At 35.0% G+C, this 19,278-nt stretch overlaps 1 long non-coding RNA gene and 1 pseudogene across 1 annotated transcript; one reads left to right on the top strand and one right to left on the bottom strand.

Moving 5' to 3' along the window:
• Window positions 1–5,489: 5,489 nt before the first annotated feature.
• On the top strand, window positions 5,490–14,223 carry LOC140818813 (uncharacterized). Its single transcript, XR_012115066.1, has 3 exons — window positions 5,490–5,560; window positions 13,412–13,500; window positions 14,094–14,223. It is a non-coding gene; the product is annotated as an uncharacterized lncRNA (long non-coding RNA).
• Window positions 14,224–17,196: 2,973 nt separating this feature from the next.
• LOC140817927 (uncharacterized) overlaps window positions 17,197–19,278 on the bottom strand; it is a 53,803-nt pseudogene continuing 51,721 nt past the window's right edge.

The raw sequence follows: 19,278 nt of genomic DNA on the forward strand, positions 1-19,278 counted from the left end.
CTAATATTGGGCTTTACATATAGATTTATGGTTCTTTAATTAATATTAATGAGCTTAGTTTATTAATTTGACTAGTCCAACTAGTTTAATTAATTAATATATTAAAATTCATTAAAAACTTAATTATTTAGAATGTACAAGCTCATTATACATAATTCTCAAAACATTTAATTTAATATTTTATAAACTCAACTTCTGAGTTTAATAATCTAAACTCTAAATTTTCATAAATTCAAAATTTATTCTCTCCTAATTTTAATTATCATAAATTCAACTTGTTGAATTCTCTCATAATTTTATATAAATTCAACTCCTTGAATTTATTGTCTCAACGTGAACAAATGATCATGTGCTAGTGTGATCTTCAATGGTTCAGGGATACAGCTAGCCATGAGTTCACAATTCTTTGTGATCCAGGACATTTTTCTTTATTAGGGTTTACCCTAATTTGCCTCATTTCATACACCAACATTTGATCATGAGAATTTCAAAAATCATTTTCTGATTATACCCATCGAATCATGGTAAGAGAGTCTAGTAGCATCATCTCATCTGATTAACATACAGTGCGGTCCCTTTATCACATAAATCCCGATCGAATATGCAATCATTGGTTCATCGAGGGTTGCATATTAGATTCGATAGCTATGCGATACAATCATGAAATTTTCATAGTGTCGTTGCATGCAAAACTAGAGAATCCTTGTCCTTAATGTAAATCTCATACTCTGGCAAGAGATTTCATACAATACTATTTCGTTAGATCACATAAGATATCCGCACCTGTAGGTGAGCGGTGAATTCCTGACTACAATGCACTGACTCCTACACATGTCGCAATTGCACCCAACATTGCCACCTTGTGACCCTCGCGGTGTTGGTAAACAAGTCAAAACACAATCCTAGTATGTAGAGCTTCACTGTTGTCTCGGGTCGTAAGGACTAATGATCTACAATCACAAACATATAATTTTTCTCTCAATGAATGATAGCCATTTGGAAGTCCGGGTACAATCATCATATGATTATCCATCTGAATGATTAGACATCTATATACCCTTAACATTAAACACGATATACAACATCACAAATGCCAGTATCAAGCTCAAGCAGCCTTTATCCTTGTTTATAGGCAGCTGAATCGAACAAATTTAGAATATACTGTGTTTACAAATGAGTTTCAATATCGAAGTACGATTCATTTGTGTTAAAGTATAATCAAGTCTTTTATCTATGTCAATTACATGAGTACACAGATAAAGTAAAACGAAATCAAGAAATGTAAATTATATTAAAATAAATACTGTTTATTACAACTGAGTCAATAAATTCCTTAGCCAACTGTTGGCTTACAAGACATCTACTCTAACAATCTCCCACATACCCTAAGGCAAATACCCACAAACTTTAATCCAATTGTTTCTCGATGCTTCCCAAACAATGGTCCTGACAAGAGCTTTGTAAGTGGATCAGCAAAGTTATCTGCAGAGGCGACTCTCTCGACTGAAATATTTCATGTTCCCATAATCTCCCGGATGATATGGAATTTTTCAGTATATGTTTGGATTGCTGATGAGACCTTGGTTCCTTTGCTTGTGCAATGGCACCAGTGTTGTCGCTGTACATTGGGCTGGGTCAACTCTATTAGGAATAACTCCCAACTCTTGGACGAAATTCCTCATCCAAACTGCCTTTTTGGCTGCAGTAGATGCAACAATGTATTCGGCTTCAGTGGTGGAATCCGCAACGGTGTTTTTCTTGGAACTCTTCCAAGAGACAACCGCACCATTGAGCATGAATACAAAACCAGATCTTGATTATGAAACATCTACATCACTTTGGAAGATAGAAATAGTGTAGCATTCCAATTTTAATTCTTCACCCCCATAGACTATGAACAATTTGTTAGTCCTCCTTAGGTACTTAAGAATATCTTTCACAGCCTTCCAATGCATTGAACCAGGGTTCCCCTGATATCTGCTTGTAACACTTAGAGCGTAAGCAACATCAGGGCGTGTTGATATCATACCATACACGATATTACCAGTGGCTGACGCATATGAAATACATGTCATCATCTCTATCTCTTCATTATTTTTGGGGCACATTGTTTTAGATATAGTAACACCGTGACACATCGTTAAGTATTCTCTCTTGGACTCTTCCATAGAGAATCTTTTCAGAATGGTATCAATATAAGTGGTTTGGGTCAGTCTCAATATCCTCTTTTATCAATGTAAATAGATTTGTATTCTAAATACGTAGGATGCTGCACACATGTCTTTCATAGAGAATTTATTTTCTAACCATACTTTAGTTGATTGCAGTAATCCTATATCATTCCCAATTAATAGGATATCATCAACATAAAGTACAAGGAATTTCACTGCACTCTCACTAACTTTATTGTACACACATGGTTCCTCATGTTTATTAGCAAAACCAAATTTCTGAAAGTGTTGCCAAATCTTAGGTTCCAACTTCTTGATGCTTGCTTGAGACCATATATTGATCTATGAAGTTTGCATACATTATGCTCACTTTCTATTGATGTGAATCCCTCAGGTTGAGATATATAAATATCTTCGTTAATGTCTCCCATCCGCCCCAAGCTTTATTTTGTAGATCCATTTGCATCCTTTGGGGATGATTCCCTCAAGTAGATCCACTAATGTCTAGACTTGGTTTGAATACATATTGTCCATTTAAGACTGCATGGATTCAAGCCATTTGGATGAATCATTATCAGTATAAGATATTGCTTCTTTGAAGTTCATTGGATCACATCAATCACAAGGCTCATCATGGCCTTGTTCAAAGTGTATATCTAGCAATTGGTCCCATAATCCTATCAGACCTTCTAGGTGTGCGTACTTCAACTCCTGGCTCTTGGGGATTAGGTTTAACTTCTATTGTTGGAGGATTATCTTAAATTTATTTAAGTTCAATCATCTCACATTTTCTGTCTAATAGAAATTCCTTCTCTACGCATGTGGCATTTCTTGAAACAAACACTTTTGCTTCCTTAAACGAATGTGTAGCTCCTGAATCTAGCAATGCATGCGTGGATACACCTGAAATATATATTCTTTCTGCGACAAAACATACCATCATTTCTGATCGCGTTGAAACTTTTTTAAAAAAATTCTTAACAATCATTATCCCAAAATCCTCAAAAATTCCCTGACTTAATCCCAAGTATCCCACGAAAAGTTCAAAAATAATTCTTAAAATTAGGAATTTGCATTTTAGCCCTTATAGTTTCGAAAATTGTACTTGGACCCTTACCAAATTTTCCGAAATTTGCAGTTCGACCCCTCAATATTTTCCAATTCTAACCCCAAAAATCGTAAAATTCTCGAAATATTAGAATTAAATCTCCAAAAATTAAGAAGTTTCGAAAATAGCCCCCTAAAAATCTCGATTTTAGCAATTAGGTCCTCATATATCAGTCGTTACACTCGGGTCCTTAAATTTCTCAAATCATGCAATTAAATCTTTAATTCCAGCGAGGTAGAGCATGCATCCTAATTCCTTCTATGTTAACAACCCATAAATTAAATCTCATAATAAACATATAACCCAAGTAATCAAGCGATAAATTAAAATCTTAAACATTAGGGTTACCAGTAATCAGGGTCGAATCTGGCTCTTCCTCTGCTTCCTCGGCATGCATCACATATGTTCGGCCAGTAGTGGGGCCCTTTTTCCTAGGGCAATCTGCTGCCTTATGGCCCTCCCGTCTGCAAATGAAGCATTTATAGGTCCCCTACATGCACTTTCCGAAATGGAACATGTTACACTGTCTGCAAGGCTGTCCATCCTCTGGCTTAGATGCCCCTGGCGCCTGAGGATATCTCTGCTGCTGGGGCCTCCTAACCTGTCCCTGGGGCTTCTGCTGCCCCTACTGCCTCAATATCCCTGTAAACTGTTTTTTCTGCAGCTGGGAACTGGACTGAGTCTGCCGTCTCTTCCGCTGCATATCAAAATCAATGTCTTGCAGCGCCTGCTCCGCCTGAAAAACACACGCGGTGGCTGTTGCGACTTTTATTGTTGCACTCCCAAGAGCAGGTTGTCCACACAAGTAGTATAATTCGGTGAGTCCGAATATCGTATCCACAGAGAAGCTAAGGTAATTACAAGTCCACTACAATGTCTTTTTGTTATTGTTTTTGTTTTTGTTTCTTTTTAATTTTAATTGTTTGAATCTTTAATGGGTAAATTTTAATTTATGTAGTTGAGATTAAAGGATCCACTCTTGGTATTATAATAAAGTTAGCATTAACAAACAATATTGAAACCCACTTAATAAAATGGTTCCAATATATTAAATAATCATATTTATATTATGTTATAAACTATTATCTTATAAGCATATAATATATACCAAAAACTTATAAATATGATCAAGTATTTATTGTGCTATATATATTTGTAAACACTAAATCAAGGTTCCCACTTTAAATGGTTGGTAAAACCAAACAAACATTTAAATGGTACCAATAAATTAATACTATGATATATTCATATATAATAAATCAAGGAATCCAATTTAAATGGTTGGTAAAACCAAACTAACATTTAAATGGTTCTAAGAATTTAATATTATAATATATTTATATATAATAAATCAAGGCATCCACTTTAAATGGTTGGTAATACCAAACTGTAATGCCCGAATTTTGAAAATGTGATAGTAGTTGTGATGGTTATGACCTTACGTTATGGTATGAATGGTAATGAATGTTATTGAATGGAATAGATAATTGATGGTAAGAATCAAATGTTGAATTTGAGCTAAATAGGTGATGGAAGTGCAGAAACGGTATGAAAAATATGGAAGTAGTTGTGGTTTTTAGCATAATGTTTTGTATATTGATCCAATTGATGTGAGACCACTTCCATTAGAAAGATATGACATAAGGCTATAACTTTCCAGTTTTGCGTTTTGGTCAAATCATTAGGGAAGACGAGCCAAAAGTGCCCCGAAGTGTGTCGTGCGTATCGTCGTTCCTATAATGACACATGTTGGGAGATTTAGCATAACGTTTTACTCAGAACTCCAAATTATCTGAAATTTTGAGGGGTTAAAGAAACGACATAGATCTACAACTTTGTAGTTTACCACTTTCGCAAATTCCGAAGTTAAAAAGGTGTTTTGGACAGAATACGGCGCGCCCCTGCGCCAGAATTCGCGCGATAGCGCGCCGGGCAGTATGGTGCGCGCCCCAGCACCAGATCTCGCGCGATGGCGCGCCCAGTACTGATTTTGTTGTTGTTTGGAGCAGAATGGAGCGCGCGGCAGCGCCAAATCTCGCGCTATAGCGCCCAACAACAATAATAAAAACGTGTTTTGGTGTTTGGGAAGGCATAAAATAGAATGGTATCATATTTTTCCACATTTTCCTTCTCCTTCTCTTCTCTCTATCGGTTTGGAAGCTAGGGTTCTCTTCTTCCTTTTTATTTTCTAATTTATGCTTCAATCTATGGGAGATTTGTTCAAGGAAATTATGAAATGAAGTTAGATTTGTGATCCTCTCTCCAAGATCTTCAAGATGGTGTAAGTATGTTATATTTTATTCAAGTTTGGAAATGAGATGAAGTTTAGAATTGATATTTGTGGGGACCCGGACGCTAATCATCTTCTTAATCATATTTGGGATTTAATGATCAGTTCTGATAAACAGGGTCTAAAAATTTTTCTTTTTAAAATATAACTGCGGAAGGTAATGGAATCTAAACAATATACATCTCTGTATAAAAGCTACAGTTCAGTAGAAAAGTACAATACTGTACAACCTAAGTCTAAGGTTCAATTACTAAATTCAAGTAATAACCAAGTCTGCTACAAGTCCGGAATCACCACGCTAACTCGTCTTCTCTCATCGTCATCTCGACCCTGATCCAGCCCCACCTGTTGTCATGCACACATACAAAACAAGACAACAGCCGGATAACTCCGGTGAGAATAAATCCCAGTATAAACAATGTAATCATGCAAGCATATAAAACATATATAAAAGCATGAATTATATCTTATCACATGTAGCATAATCAACAACATGTATCAGTACAAGTCTGTAAATAAAACATGAATCGTAATCTACGAGACATAATTACTACGGATCTGTAAATCAAACTCTAGTCTCACTATCTAAGACTTGACTCATCTCTCATTCTAATCTAGGGATCCCGATCTAATTTAGACTTCGGTATGTTGTATCGAGTGTCTACATTAAACGTCGATCTACATTTAAGCGCGTCGATACACCGTAAGTCTAGAGTCTTATCGGTTCTGAGAAAGACTCGGCGGTTCTGCCCTAGCTAGGCTGTTCTGCCCTAGACTCAATCTCTGGCTCTGCTATTAATCAATAGATTTAAAACATATCAATCTGATATTATGCAAATATCTATGCAATAAAGTAAAGTATGTGATTTAGGGAGACTCAAGTCAGATCTAACTCGAGTTGTGCAATCCCGAATCAACATTTATTTATACCTTTGTCGTCCCGGTCTGACGAAGACGAAGTCTTGTATTCTGATCTGTCCATACCCGGTCTGGCACTGACAATCACATAAATACAATATCAGTATATAATTCAATTCAGAACCTGTTCTGATCAATACTCAAATCAGTATATAATCTGATCCATATCTGAACAAGGTATAATCTAATTCATTACTGAATCTGATCAATCTAATCAACTGATGTTTCCACGGCATAACAATACAGTCTTGATACCCCGTTAATCTCAACATCACAGATATACTATCAGAATTCATAATCAGTATCAGTACAATTCATAATCTCTATATCTGTACAGTCAGAATCAATATCAACACAAATCTGATATCAAATCTCAATCAATTTCACTCTGAAATTCATAACAATTGCATAATCAGTCTATTCTTAAATCTGACTTCGATTATACAATCTCTACTGTAGCAGAAACACTATATCTGGTTTCTATTCAATTCTGACAACATCATAATTTCAAAACATGTCTAAACGTAACAAAACTTACGTCCAGTTGTAGCCTGCTCTGACAGGAATACAGTACCGAAGTCGGATTCAAAATCAGACGGACGGATTTCTCGTAATTCGAATTCTAAAATCAAGAAGTAAAACTTCCCCTCAATTCTCGATTTCTGCTGATTAACGTTTGTATGCATGTATATATATATATATATACATAACTCGTGCATGTCATAAACGTGGCATGTTTTGGTTCTGCATGACTCGCGCTCGAGCGGTTAAAAATTATCGCTCGGGCGCGGAAGTCTCTGTCCAGATCCTCAACCGAGCATCTCCTGGCGCTCGGGCGGTAATATTCTACCGCTCGAGCGCCAAACATTCTGTCCCAAAAATAAAATTGGCGCTCGGGCGGTGCTTTTCTACCGCTCGGGCGCGAGATGTTCGGCCTAACATCTTGAGATGTTCGATTGAACATCTTGTGTTAAATAAACCAACGCCCGGCTTCGTCATTTGAGTTCCTATGATCTTTGTTAATCACAATTCTGACAATTAATCGACGTCTGATTACAGTAATTAAGTCTAGGGCCTTACATTTCTCCCCCTCTTAGACCTGAGTTCGTCCCCGAACTCGCAACAATCGTTTCAGAAGAAATGTATACAGAGTTTAAATCCAAAAACTCATCTCCATGAATCCATTCTGAAATCTCAATCTCACCATACTGGCTATACAACATCTGTATATACAGCATCCGTATATATCAACCATAGCTCATGACAAATCACTGCCATCAGTGGTTATCAATTCTATCTAGCCCATTCTCGGATATATTCAATCTTTGTCTTCAACTACCAACTGTCACCATCCGACGTTGGCATGATAAGTCCGTCTGATCTAAGCTATCTCTATTCTATTCTGAATTAGCTATCTTTTCTTTGTCATATCTCTGATTGTATCAGCCCCTATCCCAAGTATCTCTGAGGTATTATTTTGATTCAAAGAATCTATAGTACTTGCTGTACAATGTCTTATCTGTACCTATCTCATTACCCCTCTAGTAATCTGATAAATACCATCATATCATAACTTACACAGTGACAATCTGTCATATCAACTAGTGTTAGCATCCAGCACTACAGCTTTCTGGATATCTTTCTATATCTGGATAGCACATTCTGGCTATTTTCTAGTCAATCTGACCATTTCTTTGACCATTGACATCGATCTTTGTCATCTGGCCAGGTTTGTACGTGATCTGGTACAAACTAATAGATATAGATTGAACAATCTGTCAATCACAATCATATCATATTACAATCTGGAAAGTATTGTAGTGATCTTATTACGAAATTCATCGAAATATACTCCCCGTGTCTAATCAGAAATATACAAATTCTGTATAACGCTTCTGATTGCTATCTTTCTGTCTTCATTTATTGGCAATTCAGACATTTCAGTACAATTTCTGCCAACAATTCAGCATAAATTCTGCCATAACTGACTGAATCTGTCTATATCAAAACTGTCTGTTCGAATACTGTACATTCTCAGTCATCAAACTGAAAACTGAATCTAATACTGTCTGTTTCGGACACCATCTGTCATTTCAGATTCGAACTATTTGGTATAAACAACTCAGTTAATAATATAATTTAAAGAAAAATACCTACCTGGTATGCGGCTCTGGCTATCAATATCAATTTCTGAACATTCTGATTACATTTCTGAATCACTGAAATTCTCGAATTCAACTCTGATTCGGATTGAACTGTATATAATCTCAACGGTTCATACTGATTTGTATCAAATACTGACTCAGAAAAACAATAATATCAAGTCAGAGACGAAATATCAATATCCTATACAGATCTAGTGAGTTCAATGAACTCATAAAATAAGGATTTCTGGTAAATATCTCCATGCCGTTCCGATCAACTAGTATATCTCATCTGCAAATAAAATATGCTCCCCAAAACAATATAAGATGTCTCAAATACTGATTTAGAACAATACAATATTCAACAGATATACACCGCAATCATATACGATAATCTATCAATTCAGACCGAAAGGAAATTTCTGACATATCTGACATTTCTGAAATTTCTGACTTTTCTGACCTTTCTGATCCTTCTGACATTTCTGATCCCTCTGATCTTTCTGATATCTGTATCATTCTCTGTTACTGACCCAGATCTCAACTGTGCTAAAATCAATCTGTATACTGACTTCAGATAACCCATATTCTGAATACAATCTATTTCAAGCAGGATTTCTATCTGAATACTTTCTGTATACAATAACCACAGTTCTCAGCATATTCAATATCATTCTGTATTGAATTCTACAACAACAATTAATATCTGATCTGAATTCAATTCTGGAATCCATTTTTCTTTCTGATATCCAGCCATTCTAAAATCTTATCTGGCAATATCAATCAAGTCTTATATCATTGACAAATCTGCCAATGCTATGCTCGATTTCAGCAAATCTACTGAATACGTAAGGATACCATCTGTTCCTTTCTGTATTAATCGAGTCATAGACTATACAAGTATCAAAGGAATTCTGAATCTAGAATCCTTATCGTGAAACCTTCACGCATCAGCCACATCTGGTCTGATTTTTATACTCTAGTTCTGTACTTGTTTAGCATATTAATATCAACAATGCAATCAAATCTGAAAACACAAGTACATGCTCATCTAACTCGATCGCATTCTTATCTTACTGTAGTTTATGCTATTTCACAGAAATCTCTGATATCTATCTTTCTTTCCTAACACCAGGAAATTAATACTACAGTACAACCAGACTCAACAGGTACAGCATATATCAATGCACTCAGTCAAAGATAATCGTAGAGAATGCATTAGTACATATCAATACATATGCAACATAATCATTAAAGAACAGTACCTGTCACTATGTCACCTAGTGGGTCCTAGGTCTGTCCCTCGATCACCATATCCAGATGGTCCGGCTCCCTGAAATCTTCGGGAACCTCTCTGGGGACAAACTCTAGCAAAGTGTCCTGGCTGTCTACAAATATGACAACTACCAGTCACTCCCTGGCATTGCTCTGTGGCATGTCTTCCTCCGCAAGTCCTGCAATACACTCCAGTATAACCTGGACTAGAACCACTGGAGCTAGAGGAACCACCCAGTCCACTCCCTAATTTCTTGAATGGCTTCTTCCGAGCTTTCAGCAAATCTTGCTTTCCACTCGTACTGCCCCGATCATATCGAAGAGGGGATTGTTGTGTCTGAGATGGCTTCACACACAACCTTGTCAATTGTCTAATCAGACTTGCTTCCGCTCTCTTCGCTCTACTCAAGATATCAACAAAATGGTAAGGTCGCTGCAAATTCATAAATGCGACTATCTCCGAGTTCAATCCTCTGATGAACTGATTTACTACAGCTTCATCATCTCCAGCTATCTGAGGAGCAAAACGCAGTAAAGTAGAGAATTTAGCAGCATAGTCATCAATATTCAATTGACCTTGACTCAAATTCTCAAATTCTACTTTCTTGTCCTCTTGGTACGAAACTGGGAAAAATCTTCGATAGAATTCAGTTCTGAATATATCCCACATGATCACCGTACCACGTTGTGCTAGTACTCCTCTGATTGTAATCCACCAACTTCTGGCAGCTTCTTGTAACTGGTGAAATACCATCTTCACCCTCTGTTCACCTGTACAATCAAGTAAATCGAACAATGTTTCTATGTCATCCAACCAGTTCTGGCACTCTTCAGACGTCTCTGTACCACTCAAAATCGGCGGCTGAAATAACTGCAATTCTGCCAACTTTACTTCTATCTGAGTTTCTGATGCATCTATCTGTTCAGAGGAAGTACTACCCCTTTCTGGAATTCTCCGAGGCGGTATATCTGATTACCAAAACATTAGTAACCCAAATACAACAAATCTGTGGAAATCTTTCTCTGATCATCTTACTGCTGATCGAGAATCAGTTCTGACTCAGGTTTAACAATTACATGCTGCAATCAACTCAGATACAGACAACACGTAATAGGGAAAGCAGTAATTCATGCTAGCACACACTATGCCAATCAACATTAACATAACTCTCATGCTAGCAATCACATGCAAGGAAAGAAAATTCAATCTACCCCGCTCATCCTTTTTTTATCTAAATCTAAAGGATCTATCAGCTCTGATAATCTCAGTCTCAAGGAACTATCGCTCTGATACCACCTGTTGTGGGGACCCGGACGCTAATCATCTTCTTAATCATATTTGGGATTTAATGATCAGTTCTGATAAACAGGGTCTAAAAATTTTTCTTTTTAAAATATAACTGCGGAAGGTAATGGAATCTAAACAATATACATCTCTGTATAAAAGCTACAGTTCAGTAGAAAAGTACAATACTGTACAACCTAAGTCTAAGGTTCAATTACTAAATTCAAGTAATAACCAAGTCTGCTACAAGTCCGGAATCACCACGCTAACTCGTCTTCTCTCATCGTCATCTCGACCCTGATCCAGCCCCACCTGTTGTCATGCACACATACAAAACAAGACAACAGCCGGATAACTCCGGTGAGAATAAATCCCAGTATAAACAATGTAATCATGCAAGCATATAAAACATATATAAAAGCATGAATTATATCTTATCACATGTAGCATAATCAACAACATGTATCAGTACAAGTCTGTAAATAAAACATGAATCGTAATCTACGAGACATAATTACTACGGATCTGTAAATCAAACTCTAGTCACACTATCTAAGACTTGACTCATCTCTCATTCTAATCTAGGGATCCCGATCTAATTTAGACTTCGGTATGTTGTATCGAGTGTCTACATTAAACGTCGATCTACATTTAAGCGCGTCGATACACCGTAAGTCTAGAGTCTTATCGGTTCTGAGAAAGACTCGGCGGTTCTGCCCTAGCTAGGCTGTTCTGCCCTAGACTCAATCTCTGGCTCTGCTATTAATCAATAGATTTAAAACATATCAATCTGATATTATGCAAATATCTATGCAATAAAGTAAAGTATGTGATTTAGGGAGACTCAAGTCAGATCTAACTCGAGTTGTGCAATCCCGAATCAACATTTATTTATACCTTTGTCGTCCCGATCTGACGAAGACGAAGTCTTGTATTCTAATCTGTCCATACCCGGTCTGGCACTGACAATCACATAAATACAATATCAGTATATAATTCAATTCAGAACCTGTTCTGATCAATACTCAAATCAGTATATAATCTGATCCATATCTGAACAAGGTATAATCTAATTCATTACTGAATCTGATCAATCTAATCAACTGATGTTTCCACGGCATAACAATACAGTCTTGATACCCCGTTAATCTCAACATCACAGATATACTATCAGAATTCATAATCAGTATCAGTACAATTCATAATCTCTATATCTGTACAGTCAGAATCAATATCAACACAAATCTGATATCAAATCTCAATCAATTTCACTCTGAAATTCATAACAATTGCATAATCAGTCTATTCTTAAATCTGACTTCGATTATACAATCTCTACTGTAGCAGAAACACTATATCTGGTTTCTATTCAATTCTGACAACATCATAATTTCAAAACATGTCTAAACGTAACAAAACTTACGTCCAGTTGTAGCCTGCTCTGACAGGAATACAGTACCGAAGTCGGATTCAAAATCAGACGGACGGATTTCTCGTAAATCGAATTCTAAAATCAAGAAGTAAAACTTCCCCTCAATTCTCGATTTCTGCTGATTAACGTTTGTATGCATGTATATATATATATATATATATATATATATACATAACTCGTGCATGTCATAAACGTGGCATGTTTTGGTTCTGCATGACTCGCGCTCGAGCGGTTAAAAATTACCGCTCGGGCGCGGAAGTCTCTGTCCAGATCCTCAACCGAGCATCTCCTGGCGCTCGGGCGGTAATATTCTACCGCTCGAGCGCCAAACATTCTGTCCCAAAAATAAAATTGGCGCTCGGGCGGTGCTTTTCTACCGCTCGGGCGCGAGATGTTCGGCCTAACATCTTGAGATGTTCGATTGAACATCTTGTGTTAAATAAACCAACGCCCGGCTTCGTCATTTGAGTTCCTATGATCTTTGTTAATCACAATTCTTACAATTAATCGACGTCTGATTACAGTAATTAAGTCTAGGGCCTTACAATATTTGTGTTGATATTTGAGATGTTGGAGATGTTGAGATTGTGTTGGTTTGAATTTAAAATGGAATTGAAGACAATGGCAAAGTAAAGGAGCTAACTCTTTAGGACACATGCCATGTGTTTGATAGAATGATTCAATGAATGTTTTTATGGCATATTAAGGTTAAGAAATTTATGGATCTTGATTCGAAGCGATATGGAACTAATTATGAATTTTAAACAGAAATTACTCTGTTTTGATAGATGATCAGAGTTATTGAATTATAGTAGAATCCAGAGGTTCAAGACTTCTCACCTACGCATTTCGATCTTCTTTTGGTAATAATTGAAAGGTATGTTACGGTCGATAACATACGAGGTAAAAGTATCATTTTTATTTTAAATTGAAAACTCTTTGGCTTGATGAACTATTGGTGATTTGATGATGATTGTTGTATTGAGATGAGTTGATTATGATATCGAGATGATGATATTGATTTGCATCATGACATTGCATATTGAGCCACTTGTTGATTCAGATTTGATATGGCGGAGGTCGCCTTGATTTATTGATTTGTTGGACATATGGGGCTATAGTTGAGTTGGCATAGTGTATGCGGAGGTCGCTGCTATGGCCTGAACACTCTCTATAGGCGCACCATAGTCTTGGGATTGTAGAACACAGCAACCCACCTCGAGCGGATGAGTCGGTGGATATTGCTGGGAGATTCTCTATCCTTGGGTACCCTATGACCAGATGATTCACTTGATCTTGAGATTTATTGATAGCCCACAGCTTCTGATCATGCATTGCATTATATTGCATCTTTATGAATTCATATGAAATATTTGAAATTTTAATTCTCATATGTTATTGATTGTATCATACTGGGTTTATACTCACCGGCGTGTCCGGTACCTCTTGTTTTCATGTGCTTGACGGTAGGTGAGGCGAGGCTTGGGATGCCAGAGTCAAGCTCCAGGCGAGGAGATGCGAGTTAGAGTGGGATTCTCGGGTCTTAGGAGCATTTGATGATGTTGGGAAAATTTGGTTCACAAGTTTATTTTGACATGTTGAAAACTTAATAGTTCAAACATTTAAATTATTGTGACAATGTTTATGTGGATTTGTGAACAACGAATTATGTATTTTATTAAATCGTTTAGTTATTACTTTTATAATTATTGGTATTAGATGTCGGACCCGAGGCCCCACACAAACTAACATTTAAATGGTTCCAAGAATTTGGTGTAACATATAGCAACAATAAATCAAAACTCCCACTTATAAGTAGGGTATAAAAATGCTTAAAGAAATAAATATAACATAAACAATAAATAATGATTAAATAATATAAAACATAGATTCTTACCTTTTAATAACCTTATTATCATGCCAAGAGCTTCACCTTATCATCTCAACTTTAGGAAGTTAGCTATTCTTCATTCAAAGTGTATAACTTTGAATATGAAATTAACATGCTAATTATATTTAAATGAAGAAATAAAAAAAAATATAGAGAGAAATATTATGAACTCAAAGGTTTGTTCATAGAATGAGGGATATATCAATACATTACAATGCACCCCTATTTATAGCCAAATTTGGGGAGACAACCACAAATAAAATATTATTTTTTTACACAAAAGTCTTCATTGGTGTTCCAAGATATTATATTATATTACACATCACTTTTGAAAATCTTCTTATCCGAATTTGCTTCTTCACATAAAAAGAAACATGTGGATAATTGAGTTGTCTAGTGTGGTATTTTTTTCAAACCATTTGACCAAGTAATTTGAGAGATATGGTCAAAATACTAGAGCATAGTAAAACTGCCACTCCTTTGGTAACTTTATTTGTTGCTTAATTTGATCCCACTTGTGAGAGGATTTTTATTTCATGCTTGCCATCAATATTGTAGATATTAACATCAACTTTCTACAGGTCCAAGAATCATCTTAATCCCATTCGAAACTCCAAGTTTATTCTTGTTTTATCGAACTTGTAAAAAACAGTAAAAACTTGTAATTACACAACAACTTATATTTTATACAATTTATTATAAAACATATAATATTTAAAAATTTAATAAAACAAAAACTATATATTTATATTATAAAACATTTAATTAATGTACAATTTTTATGTTTATCACACCTCCCAACCAGCTTATTGTTAGTCCTTAGCAATTTAAGCGTTAATAGCAATGCAAAACATATTGATTAATTAAAATAGAAATGCAATCAGAACTATCTAAGTGTTTAAATTAAATTTGAAAATTGTCAAAGCTATATCAAGATCATCATAATTATAATTTATAAAATAATTTGAGATGATCAATTCAAAGCTTATTTCAGGTAGTTAAATGTACACGGCCTTCAGAAATTCTTAGTAAGAGTCTCAACTCCATGTCCTCACAGGTTAATAAATGTTTCAATTTATGACAACGATTTCTCTCATGGAGTTGGAATACAGATAAATGCTCAGAAAAATGGTTTACAGAATGCAGACAGACGAGCCAAACTAATCAAAAGATAGAAAATTCATTGATTCAAAATCTAGTTGTTCTTATTATATATTTTTTTCCTGATATATATATATATATATTTTTTTTCATAACATCATGGAATCAGACTAAGTTTATGCTTCTTGACCACATATTTATTTAATTTGTACAATAAATTTCTCTCTTTCTTTTTTTTTTTTATTTTTTTTTTATGAGAGATATATGGGTCGTAGCATATAACTTAAAAATTACATAGATCTTCAATATCTTTTTTTTTGTATTTTTCTCCTCTTTTTTTTTTTTTTCGGGAAATATCATTTTTTTTCAAAATAAGAACTCAAGATCTAAACAATAGATAGTCTCTCTCATGATCAATAAAGGCTCGAAAGCTGTTTTCTCAGTCCTCTCCACTCACTCACAAAATATGTGCGAGTTTAAAATTTTAGGCACTCTTATAAGGTATATCTTGGGCCATATACTTTAATACCTGATTTTATCACAATGGTTAATCACTCAAAAAGATTTCATAAATCATATTTTTATATTGATCAGAATATTAAAATTGACTTTTTTTTTTTCAAATAAAAATTAAACATCCTTAGATAGATTAATACATTTTCTAATTTAAATCTTTCAAATATGTAATGTATGATATTTTTGAAAAAATTACAAAGATACAAGCAATAAACATGATTTTATTATAAAATATATATATATATATATATATATATATATATAATTTTTTTTAAATTTTTTTCTCCCCCCAATCAGAATATGACATTGTCCATAATGTCGAAATAACTATTAATAAAGAGTACATAATGAAAGAGATATCACCTGGAATTTTATTGAAGATAACAAACTGAAACAAACGCAAACCAATCCACGACTTTTGAATCAATGATCCAACTTTATTTTCTTACTGCTTGATTGCGATCAATTGATCTTTGTTATCATCGGATCAGGCTTATGAACAAAAGCTTCCAAATCATTAATTAATAGGTCGGTAGTCGAAGCACAGATGAGCATCCGTCGTGAATTTTCTGAAATGAAATTCTGTTCCACAGCTTTATCAAGAAATGTAACCAAACTGTCATAATAATTATTGATATTCAACAAGCCCACAGGTTTATTATGGATATTAAGTTGTGCCCAAGAAACAGTGTGAAATATTTCTTCTAATGTACCAAAACCACCTGGTAGTGCGATAAAAGCATAAGAATTTTCAATCATTTGAGTGATTCTTTCATACATAGAAGAAACTTTTAATTCCTCCCAAATCGTAACACCTGTAATATTTCCTTCAGCTAAAGCTGTAGGAATAATACCCAAAACCTGACTACCTCCAAGATGAGCAGATGTTGAAACAGATCTCATTAACCCAATATTACCTCCCCCATATACCAAGTGAATTTTTCTCTCAGCCAATATCTTTCCAAGATTATTCGCTGCTTCTACAAACACTTCATTTTTTCAAGGACTCGACCCACAAAATACACAAATATTTTTCAATGTTTGTGTAGAGGATCCAGCCATGTTTTAACTTTCTTTTTTTGTCTGCAAAAATAGAGATAAAGATGAGAGATTTTATAGGGGTAATATGTTATCATAACAAAACTATGAGTCACAGCTCTAAACAGAATAAATATTAAAAACAATAATGACACACATGCATATAAACAGTAGTGTGATTGTGGCTCACAATTTTCCTCTGGTTTTACGTCTAGAAACGGCTTCAACGTCTTCTATGAGTCGAGGATATGCTTCCCATCCAATTTTCTTATAAATTGGCAAACAGGGTCTTTTTTAGTCGGATTCCCAAGACTATGACGCTCATCTTGGAATTGTTTCCATAAACGGAGAAGTTCAATATGCACATGTCCACTAGAATGCGTCTCAAGAGTCAATAAGATGTTATCTAAAGACTCCTTACTCAGTCCATTCTTAATGAAACCAATTTTATCTTCTCTGTTATTGGAAACACATCCCAAAGATCTGCATCGTTTGTCACAAGTCCATCTTGCACACTTATGACAAACCCCTAGACTTTTGGCCCTTCGTTTTTTCGCATAAGTGCATTTTCCTAATCCAGACAAATACCGAATGAGCAATGATTATGGAACTTCTCCTCCTAATCGGACCTTAGCTTCTATTACAAGACGAATATCTTCTGGAATTCCTTTTTGCATTAGCAATCTCAATCTTTCACACCTTCTTGCATAAATTTTTCTTAGAACATTTTCAGAAACAGAGGGAAAATATTTACAAATTTTTGAGAGAATTTCATCCATTTTGAAAAGAAAAGAAATGATTTTTTTTTTTATTTTTGTATCAGCAATTGTGGGAAACTGATTTAACCGACTATGAGAGTCACGGAGTACCGTTATCCACCATTTAACCGGGAAAATAAAAAGATTAAGGAAACCTGAAATAAAAACAAACAAAATTAAATGCAACATAAAAATTTAAGGATCAGAAAGGGAAATAAACTCTTCTTGAAAGATCTCGTTTTTCAAAAATGGTTTAAGCCTTTGTCCATTCACTTTAAAAACATCACTATTTTTAGGATTTTCAATATCCACAGCTCCATAAGGATACACATGCTTTACAACATATGGGCCTGTCCATCTTGATCGTAATTTTCCTAGGAATATATGAATTCGAGAATTATAAAGAAAAACTTTTTTTACCAATCTCAAAAGATTTTCTAAAAATTGTTTTATCATGAAATGATTTGATTTTTGCTTTATAAATCCTTGAATTCTCATACGCATTATTTCTGAGTTCATCAAGTTCATTAAGTTGCAATTTACGCAATTTGTTGGCATCATCCATGCTTGGATTTAAAGTTTTGATCGCCCAATAAGCTTTATGTTCCAATTCCACAGGCAAATGACAATGTTTTCTATAAACCAACCTATAGGGAGACATATTCAATGATGTTTTAAAAGCTGTTCGATATGCCCACAGTGCATCATTAAGTCGCAGAGAACAATCTTTTCTATTTGAGTTAATAGTTTTTTCCAAAATTTGCTTTATCTCCCTATTAGCTAGTTCAACTTGTCCATTTGTTTGGGGATGATAAGGAGTAGTTACTTTGTGAGTAATACCATATTTTTTCATTAATGAAGCAAATGGTTTATTAACAAAGTGAGTGCTCCCATCACTTATCATAGCTCGAGGAATTCCGAATCTACTAAAAATATTTTCTTTCAAAAATTTGATGACGATTTTATGATCATTTGTTCGACATGGAATTGCCTCTATCCATTTGGAAACATAATCAATTGCAACTAAAATATACAAGTATCCAAACGACGGTGGAAAAGGTCCCATAAAATCAATTCCCCAACAGTCAAAGATTTCAATTTCAATGATAGGATTTAAAGGCATCATGTTTTTTTTTGAAATTGCACCCAATTTTTGACAATTTTCACAGATCTTGCAGATTTCGTGGGTGTCTTTAAACAAAGTGGGCCAATAAAATCCACACTGCAGGATTTTTGCAGCTGTTTTCTTTGAAGAAACATTTCCTCCGCATGCTTCTGAATGACAAAATTTAATGACACTACTTACCTCATTGTCGGGTATGCAACGTCGAAAAATTTGATCTGGACAGTA

The sequence above is a fragment of the Primulina eburnea genome, chromosome 17, assembly GCF_022965805.1.
Source record: "Primulina eburnea isolate SZY01 chromosome 17, ASM2296580v1, whole genome shotgun sequence".
Lineage (NCBI taxonomy): Eukaryota > Viridiplantae > Streptophyta > Magnoliopsida > Lamiales > Gesneriaceae > Primulina > Primulina eburnea.